The 17766-nt window shown below is 38.2% G+C and overlaps 1 protein-coding gene across 32 annotated transcripts in view; it reads right to left on the minus strand.

Annotated features, from left to right (window-relative positions):
- Positions 1-17766, minus strand: part of Map2 (microtubule associated protein 2) — a 280850-nt gene that overhangs the window by 112701 nt on the left and 150383 nt on the right. For 3 of the 32 annotated variants that reach the window (XM_076550209.1, XM_076550224.1, XM_076550231.1), the window contains one exon: positions 8028-8088. The exons of the other annotated variants lie outside the window; for them this stretch is intronic. The gene's annotated coding sequence lies outside the window, so the exon portion shown is untranslated. The remainder of the gene's footprint in view (positions 1-8027; positions 8089-17766) is intronic. 32 annotated transcript variants of the gene reach the window in all.

Raw genomic sequence — 17766 nt, forward strand, 5'->3', positions numbered from 1 at the left:
GTGTCCCATGTAATTCATGGCTTGCACCATTTCATCTTTAGCAGAGGAGTCTGCCTCAAGGGAAAATGTAGTGCTGTTTCTGAAGCGTATTGTTTAGGTTTAATGATGATTTTGCTTTTGTCATTTCATGTACATTTTATATTTTGGATATATGTCTTAGTAGAAAGTCATCCAGTTTAAAGAAAACTCATGAAGCTAAAGATAAGGAAAAGAGAAATGGGAAGTCATTTGTGACACCCCTCTTGATTCAGGCATTGGTCTCCCATATGGCAGCTGTATCTAGTTAGCCTGAACTGAGTGCTTGCTCTATCCTCTTAAAGTGCTCTTACAGTACTCTCCTTGGTTCTTTGGAGACCTATGGTAACCACAGGTGATGTGAAACACTCATGGAAGAGAAGGACCCTAACCAAAGGAACACTGTCACCCTCATTTAGGAAGGTGGTTCCCACTTCAACTAATCTAGATAATCCATCATCACAGGGATACCCAGAGGCTTGTTTCTTCAGTGTTCTTGTCATATTGAAAATCAATATAAACTATCACACACACACACACACACACACACACACACACACACACACACACACACCGTGGCATAAGTTAAGATCTGTGCTTCACTCAAGTTTGCAATCCCAAATGATAGAATTCCTCAGCTTTAGTTGGTAACATGGGACTCAGAGTTCACTAAAAAGAGATATGAAGGGCCCAAGAATCACTAGCTCCTAATGTAACTTAAAAGTAAAAAAACACAACCTGGATTACAGCTTTCTATTAACATTTTTGTAGCAAAACATACACAATGTGACAGCTCCCCCAAAGGATGCCAATCCTTATCTGTCACATTTGTTACAAAATATAATTCTTTTGAAACTTGTTCTGACATTTTTATTCCTCAAAGAACCCAGGTTTAAGAAAATAGATATTTATCATTCATGGCTCATCATGTACTGGCCATTATATCACCATATAGAATTTTCTAAAAATTTAATGTCAATATAAATGAGTGTTTCATTTGATTTAACAAATTACTTTCAACAGCTACCTGGTGAATGGCAGAGTACTTATCAATTGGAAATACAGGGAATAGTTTTTATGCAATTATATGACAATTGGTAAACTCAGGTTCAGTAGATCCAGGGAAATATTTTGGTTCTCAATTTCATAGAGAAATGTGCAAATGGAAAGTTATTTCTTATTGTAGAATATTATTTTAAGGTGTGTTACTTTTGTTTATGTTGCATTTGTTTAGCTCTGTGAAGCTGTGTTACTTTGCCTATGACCCTAAAACACCCATGACCCTAAAATTGGTGCCAAAATGTTGTTGCTTTTTACTCTTTTGGGGGGTCTACCACTCAGCTCCCAAATAAATCACACACGGAGGCTTATTCTTACTTATAAATGCTTGGCCTTAGCTTGGCTTGTTTCTGTCAGCTTTTGTTAACTTAAATTATTCCATCTACCTTTTGCCTCTGGGCTTTTCCCTTTTTATTCCTGTATACCTTTCTTTGTTTCTTACTCCATAACTTGCTGTGCAACTGGGTGACTGGCCCATGGAGTCCTCCTCCTACCCTAGCTTCTTCTTTTTTCCTCCTATTTATTCTCTCTGCCTGCCAGCCCCACCCATTCTTTCTTCTGCTTTGGTATTGGCCATTCATCTGTTGATTAGACTATCAGTGTTTTGGACAGACAAAGTAACACAGATTTACAGAGTTAAACAAATGCAGCATAAACAAAGGTAACATACCTTAAAATAATATTCTACAACAATTTCTCTCAAGAAATTTGAGTTAAAATTATTTTCCTCTCCAAAGAAATATTCAGTAAGCTATTTTAAGGTGTTTTTGTAATAAGCTACATTAAAAATCATTAAAGACTTTGATCTTCATGACTGAAATGAAAACCTATATTGAAATAAAAGCTAGAGCAATAACTAGAAAATGTTCAGTTTTGTCTCTCTCAAAATAGTTGACTTGATCATGTGATCATGGTACAAGAGAGAGTAAGGAAAGATAAATAACATCAAAAGACACTGCACATATGTATGAAAATGTTATAGTGAAATACATTGTGTAATAAGTAACATAGGGTAATAAAAATGAATCTTTTCCTCATTAGCATCCAATAGAGTCTTTCACGAAATGAAACTCAATCTATGAACATATGTCCACCACAAAGCCACCTCTATTTGGCAACCATCACATAAGAGCTCATATTTTCAAATAACTCAACTGTCTTCATTCCTCAGTCAAGTCCCACAGAATGTTTCTTCTTCCTGTGATGTGAGCTGGTAGGCTCTGAGGCTACCTTACATACTGTAATCTTTGTTTTTCCTTCATATTTTCTCCTTCTTAAAGTGGAGCATCTTGGAGCAATTTTCTCACATTCACACCATTCTTGCCAATGATGTGTTACCTCTGGAAGCTTCTTTTAGAAGTGACAGACAGTTATACTCACAAGAGACTCATGTTATACTTTGCCCATCTTAGGACTATAACTTTGCTGATGACCATGAGTTTCAGTGGTGCTTAATGTAGCAGTTACAGGCTCAGAAACAATTCCATCACCTTTCTGGATACTCACTGGGTGGGGAACTAGCATAGTCATTACAAGAGGTTGTAAAGCAGAGTGTAGACAAATCTTTGCCTCCACCTAGACCCTTATATAGCAAGCAAGATCATGTCTCATTATTTTTGTACCAATAAAGAGTGAATCACAATAATTATCTTCTTGTAAAGTGACTTAAAAGGTCAAGGAGAGGTTAAGTAATGTATTTTGCACATGGTTTGATTACCTTTCTATCTATCAGTTGTGGTGATATTGTGTTCCCCAAAATATTGTATACCCAAATAAACTTATCTGGGGTCAGAGAACAGAACAGCCACTAGATATAGAGGCCAGAAAATGGTGCACACACACCTTTAATCCTAGCATTCCAGAGGCGGAGATCTGTCCGGATCTCTGTGAGTTCAAAGCCACACTGGAAACAGCCAGGCATGGTGTCACACGCCTTTAATCCCAGGAAGTGATGGCAGGAAGCAGAAAGGTATATAAGGCATGAGGACCTGGAACTAGAGCCTGGCTGAGCTTTTAGGCTTTTGAGCAGCAGTTCAGCTGAGATGCATTTGGATGAGGACTCAGAAGCTTCCAGTCTGAGGAAACAGGTCCAGCTGAGGAATTGGTGAGGCTGGCTGGCTTGTTCTGTTTCTCTGATCATTCAGCATTCACCCTAATACCTGACTCAGGTTTGATTTTATTTTAAGATCTTTTAAGATTCCTGTTACAATCAGTTCCCTCTCATCTACCTATCCATGCATTCAATGATGTTATCACAATGGACTAGTACTATCACACCACCCAGTGAATTGTATGAAATTGGTTTGTTCAAATACTGAACAAAGAGTTCTGCATTTACTATTGCTGCACAACCCTTTCCAATCCTGGGGAGGCACCCTAAGCACTTAGAATCGTGGTTAAAATAATCAATATTTTGAGTTCTAGTCAAGAGATGAATGAGTACAGAAATCTAGACCTCTCATAAGTACTCAGTATGGCACTAAAAATATGATCCATGGAACACACTTTGAAAAATTACAGCTATATAGCTTTTGATTAATTATTTTGGCATAATCTTGATCGTCTTGACTACCACTGCATCTGTTTACAAAAGAAGATACTGTCGCCAAGATGATAGTGAAGTGACAGTTGTTAGTTTCAAGGTTTACTTTTTGTTTTTAAATCTCTAGGTCTAAAATCAATAACTGTTTTTTAAAGCCCAAATACTTTTTCTTCCTAGTGACGTATGAAGTTTTCTTTTCTTTTCTAAAAATATTGTTTTTAATTTTTATGTTGTGATGGCTTTTTTGGCATAATTTAATGAAACCTTTGAATTCATGTCCACCCAGGCATAGCCTTTATTTGTATAAAAGCTTCCTGGGTCCCATTCATACACTGCCTAAGAGCAATGAACCTCAAGTTAAACGCACTTGTGCTAAAGAATTAGGTATGAACCACTTGCAATTTAGAAAACAAATGTGCCTGCACTCATTAGATTTCACAGGTCTAAAATACAGCCATTGTACAATGGGAAATATGACCTTTATAGCTATTTTTTTTCTTCTCGAGCAGCTTTGATTGCTTATTCTGTAGGAGGGCTGAAAAGAGTAGTTCTCAAAATTGAGTTGGAAAATTATACTAAGTAGGGTTTTTATTGTGTCAAAATAACAAAAGGCTCTTGCTTGGAAAAAATGGCTCTAGTAAACACATAAAATAAAACTTTATTTTACTTATGTGTGTGTGTGTGTGTGTGTGTGCGTGTGTGTGCGTGTGTGTGTGTGTGTGAGCCTGAACACACGCGAACACGCACACACACATGCCTGCATGTATGCATGTGTGTGTGTGTGTGTGTGTGTGTGTGTGTGTGTGTTAGAGTGCGCATGCCACAGTATGTGTGTGTGAAGATCAGAGGACAATCTGTTAGAACTGAGTTCTTGTCTTTCACCCTGTAAGTTCTAAGGATCAAATTCAGGTTGTCAAAATTGGGAGCAAACACCTTGTTATACTAAGCCTTCTCTCCAGTCCCCAAACAAGAAGTTCAGATGCTGCAGATTCTACTACAAGGTTGGGTTTAACAGTTATGAACTATCCAGCAAGTTCTGTCTTTCATAATTAATTCATCTAAGCCCTGATAGAAATGTGTAAGGGACTATACATTTTCATTTTGCTTTTAGGGTCCATTGTTCTTAGGAAAAAGACTAAAGCTCTTTCTCCTTTAGAGCTTGCCTCATCTAGCTTTGTTAGCTCTCCGACCTCATCATACTCTATGCCCCTCAGACCCCTTGTTCTCCCTTTAGCCTTCTGACATTCATCCTGATGGGCTTTGTTCTTTTAGCCAAAGGGCTTTTGAGTGCCCTCCTTCTTGGTCTGGTTTATTCTTTTTTACTGTCTCTGGCTATTTATTACTTATCCATCAACTGTCCATGCTGACAAGGTTAGTTTCTGAATCTCCTCTTTATCACCCTTGTCAGGGTTCTAACTTTGTAGTTGTTTGTGTGATTTTTCATTGAAGACAATGACCATAATTATCTATGTTTAACTAGATCCTCAGGACTTGGTTCTCTGTTTAGTATTTTGAACATATAGAAGAATAAATAGAAGAGTACATGGATGAATGCATCACGTGACATTAGCCTAGTATCTAAAATAAAAATCTCAACAACTGAATAAATGAAAGTTTAAATATAACTCTGAGCATAAAAACAAGCTTGTTAGACTAAATAATCATGGGGAATTTTTTTAGCAGTTTAAAAATTTGTGTTTTTTTTTTTGTTTTGTTTTGTTTTGTTGTTGTTTTATTTTTTGAGATAGGGTTTCTCTGTGTAGCTTTGGAGCCTTTCCTGGAACTCACTCTGTAGCCCAGGCTGGCCTTGAACTCACAGAGATCTGCCTGCCTCTGCCTCCTGAGTGCTGGGATTAAAGGTATGTGCCACCACTGCCCAGCTTGCAGTTTTTTTTTTTAAATCAATAAATGACTCACAAGCACAAATATCCAACTGATGAATGGATTAACAGGATGTTCTATGTCCACTCAATGAGCTATTATTTAGTCTTTATGAAAAAAAAATCAAAGTACTACTAGCCACGATGTGAATGAACCCTGAAAGCATTGGTCATTTGTTTAGTGTTTGTGAAATGTCTGAAAGAATAAAACAGTTCATAGAGACAGCCCCTTGGGCATTTTCTAAGATAGCAGTGAGGCAGAAATTGAATGGCTGTTATGGTTATGAGTTTCTCTGGGGGTTCATAAAAATGTTCCAAAATTAGACAGGGAACATAGCTGTGTAACTGTGAATATAGTGAAAAGCCAATGTAGTGAATATTTAAAAGAAATGAATTTTTATATGTGAATTAAATTTCAGTACAGTTGAGGTTGGAGAGGTAAAGGGCACTGTCACTTTTTCCAGAGGACCCTGGTCTAACTCCCAGGACCCACATGGCACATTTCATAACCACATGTGACTCCAATTCTAGGGGATGTGATGCCTTTTTCTGAGCCCCTGGAAACTGTATTTATGTGGTGTGCAGATATTTGTTCAGGTAAAATACCAGTAGCAAAAATAAACATGAAATTAAAAAGTTAAACATTTTAAATAGTTGTTTCTAAAGAACAAAACAACATTCCAGTGGACAGTACTAATTTATGCTGTTAGTATCCAACTCTAAACCTAATTGAATAGATAATTATTTACTCTTGGACATTTAAGCTATTTAAAGGACATACAAGCCTGAGCAATGGGAAAATATTCTTATAATGAAACAATAATCAGAACACTCATTTAGAATTTCTTCATTGGTTACCATGTGTCAGACACTGAATTATACCCTGTCCAGCTGGATCCTGCTACAAATGCTACCACAGCCTCCCTGATTTCAAGAAGCTTATATAACCATGTCTGGAGTAGTAATTAACTATAACACAAAGCACAGGCTGAGAGTACATAAGGAAAATATAGTTCAGCGCTTTGATGAATCTAAGGGCAGATTATGCTCTATATCAATTATTATGGAGAGTACAATATTTAAGGTAAGCTTTGTAAAACTACATGTAATTTGGACAAGGGGGCATGGGCAATAGAAAAAAAGAAACTAGGCAACAGCAGAAGGAAAATCATAAATGGAGAGTGTGAGGTAGAGAAATCTTCAAAAACGAAGTCTGAATTGAAATGGATGACCACATTAAATATATGTGGGACAAGACTAAAATCACCATAGAATTTAATCAACAAGTGATTTCAGGTAAAAACAAGGGGCCACTAATATCCTTTAATATATGTGGTTGGTAATTGACCTTTTTAAAAGACGTTTGATGCTTCCTTATTTTCTCAGGATCTCAAAGGGCCATAGAATTAGGAATGAATCTTTGCTGTGTTGAAGACAGGTGAAGAATAGTGGCTAGCCATTCTAGTTTTAGCAAGATTATGTAAGTGAACCCTCAAGAAAACATTGTAAGCCACTAGTAGAGTGGAGATATGGTTTCAATTTTAATCCCCACCCTCAGAATAGCATGTTATAGGATTGGTGATGACAAGCCAGTGAGTGGCTCCTCCCAGAGGTGAAGAAACCTCCGTGGGGTGGAGTCTAGGAGAAGGAATGCATGACATTGTAGAAATGCCTTTGAGATGCTACCGAGTCCTTGGCTCCTGGGCAACCTTTCTCCATGAGACCAATGTACTGTGTCTCAGCACATGTACTCCCAAACTGAGACGACTGACATGGGCAGAAACAGTTTATACCATAAGCCCAAATACACCTCTTTTTTTAAAAGTTGTATGTCTCAGGTATGTGTCATAGGGCTGGAGAAATGACTACCACAATTGGGAAAAAGAAGCATCTACTGAAGTGCTAAGAAGAGAGAGAGTTTGACAGGTGAAAAGCTGAAGCCACGTATGCTAGGAGAGGGTGAATAAGAAAAGGAATAAGAAGATGGTAGCTAGAAATATGAATTCATAGTTTAAGCAATCAGCTTCTCATGTTGAAAAGGGAGATTCAGGGATAACTGAGTACCAGAAAGTTCAGAGTCTAGCAAACAGCAGAGACATTGTGTGCTGCTAAGTCAAAGACTCTGAGTAAAGACTCTGGGAGGGACATTTTAGCTTAAAAATTTTCAAAATGTGTTCTAGGTTTATCCTTAAATTTATTTCTTCTCTCTGTCTGTTTCTCTATCTCTGTCTGTCTGTCTGTCTCTGTCTTTGTCTCTCTCTCTCTCTCTGTGCGTTTTAAAAGAAATCAAGCCCAGGGCTTTGAGCATGCTAGGCAAGCACTTTACTGGTGAGATATATCTCTAGCCCTTGACATTTTTTGAGACATGGTCTCACTACGCATCTCAGGCTGTCCTTGAATTCACGATGTAGCCTAATTTTGCATCAAACACATAATTACCCCATCTCTTCTTCCCAAGTGCTGGATTTATAAGTTTCATTGTTCCCAGTGGAACAGTTCTTTTTTTTTTCAAAAATTATCTCTTTAATCACCTTGGTCTGCACTTGATGGAACAGCTAGTTCTCTTTGTGTTTAATTATGTATCTCAAGGCACTGTAAGAAAAAATTAAATATTCAGAACATTAAAACTTTTGAAAATGTTTTAAATGATAAATAATTATACAGTTTCCCAACATATTTGAAAGTAGAATGTCATTTATATAGGAATATACTTTTGACATGTATATTGTGCAATGAAGATGCATTGTTGAGTAGGCATGCTTTGTGCTTATTATCTTGTACAAACTGGTAGATGCTATACTGATCATTAAAATACAACAACTTCAAAGTATATTTAAATTTAATAAATACTCCTTGTAGAGATTAGTAGGAATGCATCATCAAATGATAAATTTCATATCATGCATGCTATCAATTTATTGCAGAGGATCCTTAAAATACAAATATCAGAAATTTGCCATATGACACTGGGGTTAGCATTTGACATTTTGCTGTTATTGTTGCTTTAAACGACAACTTAATTATGCAGTTACTCACCTCCACAAAGGGAAGACATTCACAGATGCAGACACCAATGACTCATAGACATGATCTCAACCATGAAATGTCATTATTATTATTTTTACATTCAAAATGATGTCACCAAGCAAAGGAAGGGATTTGCACAATTATTTTCTAGTTCTTCCATGTGCCCACGTTAAAAAGGATAGATGCTAACTGATTTCTTATGATATTTTCATTCACAGTGACAAGACTACAGTTTTAACTTCAACTTCTTTCTTTTGTTATATCTTTCCTTCCTTCCTCTCTCCCGCCTTCCTCTCTCTACAACCATATAACGGCTGCACAAACTAAACACAGTGGGAATTTCTCAACAGGGCTTAACAGTCTTCATCCTCCAATTATACCATAACCACCAAGCCTTTTCAACAGCTCCTGGAATTTGTAGCATTTGTTTGGAAAGGCCATTAGCCATGGGAGTTTATTCCAGTCTGCAGAAGCATTTTGTTCTGGAGTTTGCTAACACGAGTACTTTGTCTTTCCTGTCTATTTCTACAACATGCTTGGCAAACTATAATTATCAGTATTTTCTTTTATAGCGAGATAATTATTTGTTATTTTAGCTTAAGTAATAAAAGAACCTCACAGTTTTCTCTCCACAGACAAAAGGCATGTGCAGAGTGTTAGGCTTGTCTGTGTGCAGAGGATGGGAAGTTGGACCCACTCTCCACCAGACAGACCACCATTATAGGTTACTCCATTGAAGCTTGTGAAATCCTTTATACCTTCCATAATGACACAAGTTCATCACAAGCAAAAGGACCTCTCGTCTATGAGTTATTATTATGTCATACCTGCTGGAATTCGTACCAGATAACAAATGTATCACCAGAATAGATGCCAATGGTTTTCTGAAGACCAGAAACAAATTTTCCTGCAATCTATGATTGTATACACAGTACACTGAACTCCTATAACAGTCTCATTAGTTAACTCAAGAGCCAAAAGCCTAAATCAGCTTAGCTGGATTAACAGGGATTAAGATTAAGATTTATACAGTATTTTTGTTTCAAGGGTACTTGGCACAGAACGTGTGAATACTGTAGTCTCACCTTGGGACAATAAGTATGATTTTTTAAAACAAAAATTTAATTAAATCTGGGGGTGTGGAGCCTGTTGCTACATACATGTGGAAGTCAGAAGACAACCCATGGGAGTCAATTCTCTTCTATCATGCTGGTCCTGGGGCTCAAACTCGGGTAGTCAGGATTGACAACAAACATCTTTACACGATGAGTCATCTCACCAGCATGAGTATTATTTTTAAAAGTGCAAATGTCTGCTTCTCTTTTGGTCCTTTCTGTGATCTCTTGTTCTCTCATTGATACCTCTCCTCCCAGGTGGGCAGACTTAAGTGTTTCTCTAGCTGCTTGCTACCAAAGGTACCAAAGGAGGCAAAACAAAACACCCAGGGGACCACATGATCTGCAATTCCACAAGACAGAACCCTTGTCTAACAGGAATTTATCAGGACCTCTCACCAAAACTACACAGTCCTCTCTTCACCCAGAGCACAACATCTGTGCCTTTATCTTGGCATTATGTGAACTTTTCCTAATCTCTTTCTTTCTGCTTGCACATATGGCCTTTAGATCTCAGATGAACTCTGAGACTACTATGAACAGTCGTGCATTTTCTTACAAACACTGAGAGAGTTTTAAGACTCTCATTACATCATACCTAAACACGGAGACTCTGGCAAACACATCCAAAGCCATTTACTCTGTCACGTGGTTGAAAAAAGAAGATACAGGTATGAAATGATGTTTTCTGTGGAAATAAGAGATTGGGAAGAAGCTCCTGCTGGTTGTTAATAGTTGCTGTGTGGATCAATGGTTTGGAGTATTTGTTGCTCTTACAAAGCACGTGGGTTTGGTTCCAAGCATCCACATGGCCACTCATGACTATTCTAATTCCAGTTTCAGGGAGCTGATGCCCTCTTCTGACCTCCACAGGGAGCAGGCACACACATAGTGAACATACTCACATGCAGGTGAAACACTCATAAAAAAGTAAAGAAATGAAAAGAGCTGCCTTAACCATGCAGTCAACTTCGAAAGGGCTGATCTCTGTGTTTACTTGTTACTTGCTTCCCCTCTCTCCATAAAAAAAAGATAAAGAGAACACCATTCTGTGTGCATGTATATTCTGCTGACTCTTTGTAATAAGTTCTGTTATCACCATCAGATGACACAGTGACTATATGAAGGAGCGATGTATGTAGGCATGCTGTGTTTGATAATGATAGTGCCCCTGATTCTTAGGCACTGTGGGTAAAATGCAAGGTCAGAAAAGAATAATGTTGATATCTACTTATTTTAGAATCTACATTATGCTTTTGTTTTCAATAAAACAAGACCTGGCTCCAGGTCTGTCTTACTTAACCAGCTATTACTTTCTCCATGTGTGCAGTTTGGCCCTAAATTGGAGTCTCATGAAAGATGGGCTATGCACAGCGAGCTCCTTTCTTCATAAGGTCTAATAATCTTTGATATTTACGGGTCATGGTTTTTACCCCCAATGGCTTCATACCAAGTAGTATTTGACGAACTACAGACAGCTGTCCACGAGTCATCAGCCCCCTTTCCAGGATTGCCAGAGACCTGCCATCACCAGGAATCACTTATGAGTCTAGCACCTATTTCTAGAGAGCAGAGCAAGCTGGGGATTCATTTCAAGATTCATTAAAGTAGCAGCATTGAGCCAAGAAGCAGCAGTTCACATGTATGCAAACCACATTGGAAGTCAGTCCAGTTCTGCCATAGTTAGATTCCACTAAGGATCTTAGGAGATCCTGGGTCTTTAAAGAGGTGAGTTTGAGCTAGGGATTGTTTGTGTGTTTCACACACAAAATGTGTGTGAAAAGAGAGATTTATTACAACAAGTCCTTATGCTGTGAAGAGCTCATACACACCACAAACAACCTCATTTCCGAAAAGGTTGTCAGTCAGAGAGTCTGTTTTACATTTTAATGTATTTGTAGGTACATTTTAAAATTAGAACTTTTAAGAAAAATGTAAGTGGTCATCCTTATGATTTAAAAGGATATGATGAAGATGCTAAGCAAGTTTTATTGCATGTCTCACACAGCAGAGAAAAACACACTGCCAATCAAGTGGTTTGCCTTCCTCAGAACTAATCTACAATTGATTTAAGTCATTATCCACAGAACTCAGAACAAATCAACTGTTATTTCATTAGCACACTGCCCACATCACTACTAGCACAAGCGAAACCATTAAAGATACAATGCCCCCAGGAGCACAGCTTACTAGAGTATGCATTATGCTTCAGTCATCCAAGTTTTCATTATAAACCATATGCAATTATTTTTAAAAGCATTTCTTTAGATGTTAAATGTTATTAAATGTCTTTTAGAAAGAAATAGCATTTCTACTTTGATGCAAAAGTCACAGGCTCACAGTATGAAACGTGACTGAAGAATTCTTTTCCCCGAAAGAAGTAGAAAAAATAAAATACTCCATGAAACTGTTCAAAGAGGTAAAACCCTGAATTTTTATGATAAAAGAGAGCAGTGGAAAACTAATTGGCTACCTATAACTACAGCTAGTGGTTGCTTGAAAATAAAAAAATAGGCTATTTGCTACATTTATTGCTCATGTTTGAGAGTCTGGCAACTTTCTTATGCAGTTATTTCTCGTGAATCCTCGAGGAAACTATTATTGAAATTTACTGGGGAGAAATACGACTCCACAGACTAACCCACCTAAGAGCACACAACTGTCATTAGCAGGAGAAATCCTAAACCAAGCTGAGCTATTGCCTTCTCAACAAGTCATGCTTAGTTATACATTTGCATATATAGGTGCACGTGGCACATAGACACATATGCAACTTAATAAACACATATACCAAACACCAAGTAAGAGTCTTTCCATGTGAAGGAAGGGAAACTTTAACCAGCACTCAAAGCTACATTAGCACAAGCCTGACTCAAATGATGCCAACCACACTTAAACTGCGGAGGGAACCAGCATGTCTGAAGTGAGGTAGTCTGGCTGCTCCATGGTTACTCACAGAGTCCTGGCTGCTACCTCTGTGTTCACCCGAGGTGTCCTGACCTCAAAAGGAACTATGTCACTTTTTAGAGACAAAGGTCAGCAAAAGACTTCCTTGGTCATTTACCTTCCTTGGAGGCAATTGATTAGGTTGGGTATTGGGGATGCCTCTAACACTGACTAGTCAGGAGGGAAAGCTACCTGCAATGCATTCTAGCAGCCGACCATTGGAAACAGACTAAAGTGAAGACAGATCCTGTCAAGCCAGTTGGGAGGGTTGAGAGCAGCTGGTCATCTGGAGGCTGAAAGAGCCAGAGGCGGCTCAGCAGAATCTACACTGCAGATAAGCCTCACAGGGACAGCTGAACTCTTAACACCCTGTTCAGACTCCCTCCCGACACTCAGATGGCCTCAGGTGGTGTAATTTAGCATGCATGTAATTTCCAGGCCCTTCTGCTGACCTTGGATCATATGTAACCCATCTTTCCTCTTGTGGCTTTCCATTCGTCAGTTTTATTTTTAATCCAGAAGAAGAGTGGGCAGAAAAGAGGAGCGCACCCAGTTAAACTGCTCAGGGCCTCAAAGCTCCTGTTACAGATCTTACCTTTGGTTCAGGGAAGCTTTGAAACTTTACCATTCAGCTTACAAACAGCATAGATAACAATAACAACAAATTATAATAAGTCAAATAAGCTATGCATCTGCCCTATTTGCTAAAGAGAGGATGGCAAAATATAAACTCAGAACACAATAATCATGACTAATGTGATTATTATCTTTATGCACTCTCTCAATATTTTAATCCGGTTGACAACATTATTCTTGTTTTACACAATGGAGGCTTGATAAGGTCCCAGCATTTCCCAGATGATAACAGGAAGACCCTGGATCTGAACCCAAGGGGATCTAACTCTACAGTACTACATACCAGCATTTGTTAAAGTCTTTTTAAGGCCTGGTATTATGCTTATGAAAAAAGTATAGTTTACCAACCACAGATTGTAGAGATACCTATTCTGGCAAGATGAAGGTGATTATATGAAATAACTTTAAATGTATGAAGTTATTACAATAAAACTCTTTTCTAAGATTTTTGCACTTTCTAGCATGTATCCTTAATGGTGATTTAGAATACTGTCAACACATAACTGAAGTCTCTCAGAAGATTACAAGTGTCTAATTAGAAGGTAAGAACACATGCATGGATCCCACAGAATGGAAGGTAGCTGGGGTTTTGAGAAGTAGAACTTTGGTTGAGATGTTAAAGGTGCCTTTGAGGGGAAGAAAAAAGATATTGGATCAGTTAGTAAGTCTTGTACCTCAGCAGTGTTTTCTGAAAAACCGACTCTGGACAAGTCCCTATTGGTAGTGTTGGGGATCTAGGTAGGAGTAAGATTAACCACCATGGAGATCCCATTCTTGTGGAGAAGATATGTGTTAATCTGATAATGGGACAAGTTCAGCTATGAGAGTGCCCCAAGGTGCTAACATAACTTAGACCAGAAGATGTCAAAGGCTCATTCATGAACTCTGAGATATGGCCAGAGAGCAGGGTTTGAGTTAAGTTAAGAAGGAGAGTAGGGAAGGTAAGGAAGTGATGCAGAAAGAACACAGAGGAATAAAAGGAAAGAAATGTGTATCAGCTCCAGGATTACCAATATTGGATGGACCTGTCATCTGGCAGAGGCTGATCACAGATGGTCTGCAACAGTGTACAGACTCGGGACCTTAGGGTGAATGTCATGGGCTGGGAGGAACTATAAAAATGTTTATAGCCTTAAAATATCAAGAATTAGACTGTGTTTTGAAAAGACTGGTCCATCTACTATTCAGATAATGGTTTGTATTGGGGGAGATTGATGGGGAAATGTTGTCAGGACTTGGATCAAACATGATGGAAGTCAAAACCATCAACATCCTTGTGGGAAGAGAGAAGCAGGTGAATTTGAAGCGAGCTTGAGATGTAGAAGCGATAGGACACAGTAAGTGTTTACATTTGTATAGCTTACAAATCGGACTTGACTTTTGTTTTGTTTGGTGTATTTGGTTTTAAAATAGTGTCTCTTGATACAGTCGGTCTGACCTGGTACTTAAGAGCCTCCTGCATCTGCCTTGCAAAAGGTGGGATTTTAGGCAAATGCTTATGACATCCAGCATAGAAACAATTTTAGTATGGAAGTTATTTAGGTAGGTAACGATAATACTTGAAAGTCTTAGAAAGTAAAAAGAAGGTTCAAAGCATTTAAATAAAAATGAAAATTTAGGTGGTAAGTAATGAGAAAACTCAAAATTTGTTTGCAAGATTATCTCTCATTGAAATTGGCTGTTGGGGTTCCAGCCATTAAGTCTGTGTTTGCACTAGCAGAAGGACGAAATAATGATGAATGTTGTACTCTTTCTTTTTACGCACCTGGTGTAAATTCCACATCTAACTTCAGTTTATAACTTGCTGGCCAGAAACTAGTCTTATGGCTACACATCCTTTTCAAGAAGGTTGGAACTCTATTTTGAATGGTCATATATTCTGGAAACCTACCAAAGAGAGGGTCTGTTGTTATGGAAGAGGAAAGAGAAGGTATTCTGAGTGAAAGTAATGGGAACTATGCTTATTACAGGCTAGGACTAAATCAAGTGTACCAGCCCCTTGCAACAACAGCAAATTAAGACACTAGATGAGCAGGAATGCTTAAATTTACTCCAGTGTTTTGAGTACAGTTGTTTATGATCTCATTCCCTTTTCTTTTCATAGTGTTACAAGCCAAACCAGGGGCTGAAAAGATAGATGGCTTAATGGTTAAGAGTCCTTGCTCCTCTTCTAGAGGACTCAAGTTTGGTTCCCAGGTTATTTCTATCTTTCTTTTTTCTTTTTGAAATCCAGATACATTACTCCAAAAATGTATAAGCTGGGGTTTCATGGGCATAGCATAGAGAGAAGAATGGAAAACATGTATGCATTGACCCTGATGTTACATTTCCTGGTTATCTCTTATCTTTTCAGCTATCCACTGTCCTGGAAATGAAAAGTACAACACTCTGAGCAGTTATATGACTAACATGGAGTCATGAATTCTTCCTGAATCTCTTCTCCCCCCGCTACATTTTTGATTGTTACTTCCCATATTTCCAAAGTACCACCAACATAATCATGTCAATTACATGAGATTTCTGCAGCCACGCTTTGAGACTAGGCAGCCTACTTAGGCTTTTACTTTTAAGAGTCTGGAATATCTCAAATTCACCTTTAAGTACACTAAAATTTATGCTAACCCAAAGCAGTGTGGGAAGAACCATTAACGTCTACATGTCATATTTTTTTCCTTGTATTGAGTCACAAATGCTTACCACTAGCAAGAAATTTCTAAAACTGACAATAAATAGGAAAAAATATATCTATTGTTCATCTTGGATACAGAACAGGATCTTTCCAAAAAGAACCACTATTTCTCCAACTCCTACATATTATGAAAACTGTATTTTGGTTATGAGGTGTTAAATGGACTAGTTTTGTTTTAACTAATGCCAGATGGAGATTAATATACATCCGGCTTCTTTAATGGTCATAATCCAGAGTCATTAACACGGGAAGGGAATTTTAAGAAAGGTTAATGAAAACCATATGAATCAGACTTAAACAGAATCCATGGAAAAAGATGATTGCTTCATACTTTATTTAGAGGGAAAGAGGGATGAAGAGAGGGAAGGGAGAAAGACCTGTGTGTGTGCACACATGTGCATCTGTGTGTGTGTTCGGGGAGTTAGAAAGAGAAGGGGGGATGGAGGAAGAGAGGGAGAGAGGGAGAGATGGAGGAAGGGAGAGAGGGAGGGGCCAGAGATGATACTCTGTCACTTTGAAATGCTCAACCATTCAACCCTTGAAGGAATGTGAAGGAATGCCAAAATGATGAAGGCATGGCATTCAGATTCTGAAAAAAAAATTTCCAGTTTCAGCTTCATTATACAAAAACCACCAGCATTGTCCATATTGAAAGATGAACACACACACACACACACACACACACACACACACACACACACACACTTCACACACTTTTCTCATTTCCTTTGCTTCTCCTTGGTGTATTTTGTGTAGACAGAATAGGTCCAAGGTGCCTGAGACTGCACTTTTCAAGGATCTTTCTTAAACATTCTTGGGAAAAAAGTGATCGGCTTGTTCACTTTTCTTTATTTGAATTTAACTTGATATTTCTCTGTAATTTTTTAAATTCAAGTTTCTAGGATATTCTTTGTTTCCATTAGGCTGCTGAAGTATTTATCAAATTGCAAAATGAAAGTGCTTAGTCTAGAGACCTTGTCATGGCATGCTTAGAAATAAATTTAGTTATGTGGAAACAAATGTTAAATGATAATAAAAAGTACCACTGATGTTCAAAACACACTTAAGATATTTTTCCTTTATAGGCAAGTAAGCCTTATTTGTCCAATGGCTTATTTTTCCAGATATTTTAAAATTATCATACATGGTGTGAAAAGACTCAAATAAGTCAATTTTCCTGGATTTCTGATGCTAAAGGGGAAATCTCAATTATAACCCAGCAATGGCAGTGGAAAGCCAATATTCCTTCTGAGTGTACCAAGATTTCTTTAAAAAGAGTTCCATAGTTTGTGTGTTACCCATTTTGCCAGCATCAATTTACATGCATTGTGTGTGCAGGAGCCCAGAGGGGCCAGAGGAGGGAGCCCTTCACCTGGAACTGGAGTTACAGGTGATTGTGAGTTGCCATGTGGGTGCTGGGGCAAAAGTGGGTCATCACCAAGAAAGAGCACTAGGTGCTTTTAACTGCTGAGCCATCTCTCCAGCCCCATGCACCAAGGTTTCCTGAGAATACTAGCCACTCAAGACACTCAGCTGTTTACACATGTGTCTCCCTGCAACAGTCTGAAGAACTCTTCAAAGCAATACAATTCAACCAACAAAATGGTCCACTAGAGAGAAATTATTTTGACAGAGTGTGAGTTGGAGGCTCTTTCCTTAAATTGGAGACTAATCTTAACAGTTCGATGTGGTCCTAGAAGACTCACCCAAAGCTTGCATTAAGATGTGGGTAGAAAAGGATATGATGCAAACTCTGGGAGTTTTGCATAAAGAGGATGATATATGGCAAGGACTAAGTAGATACTGGGTTGATCCTATAAATCAGTGGTTCTCAACCTTCTTAATGCTGTGATCCTT

The sequence above is a fragment of the Peromyscus maniculatus genome, chromosome 13, assembly GCF_049852395.1.
Source record: "Peromyscus maniculatus bairdii isolate BWxNUB_F1_BW_parent chromosome 13, HU_Pman_BW_mat_3.1, whole genome shotgun sequence".
NCBI classification, from domain to species: domain Eukaryota; kingdom Metazoa; phylum Chordata; class Mammalia; order Rodentia; family Cricetidae; genus Peromyscus; species Peromyscus maniculatus.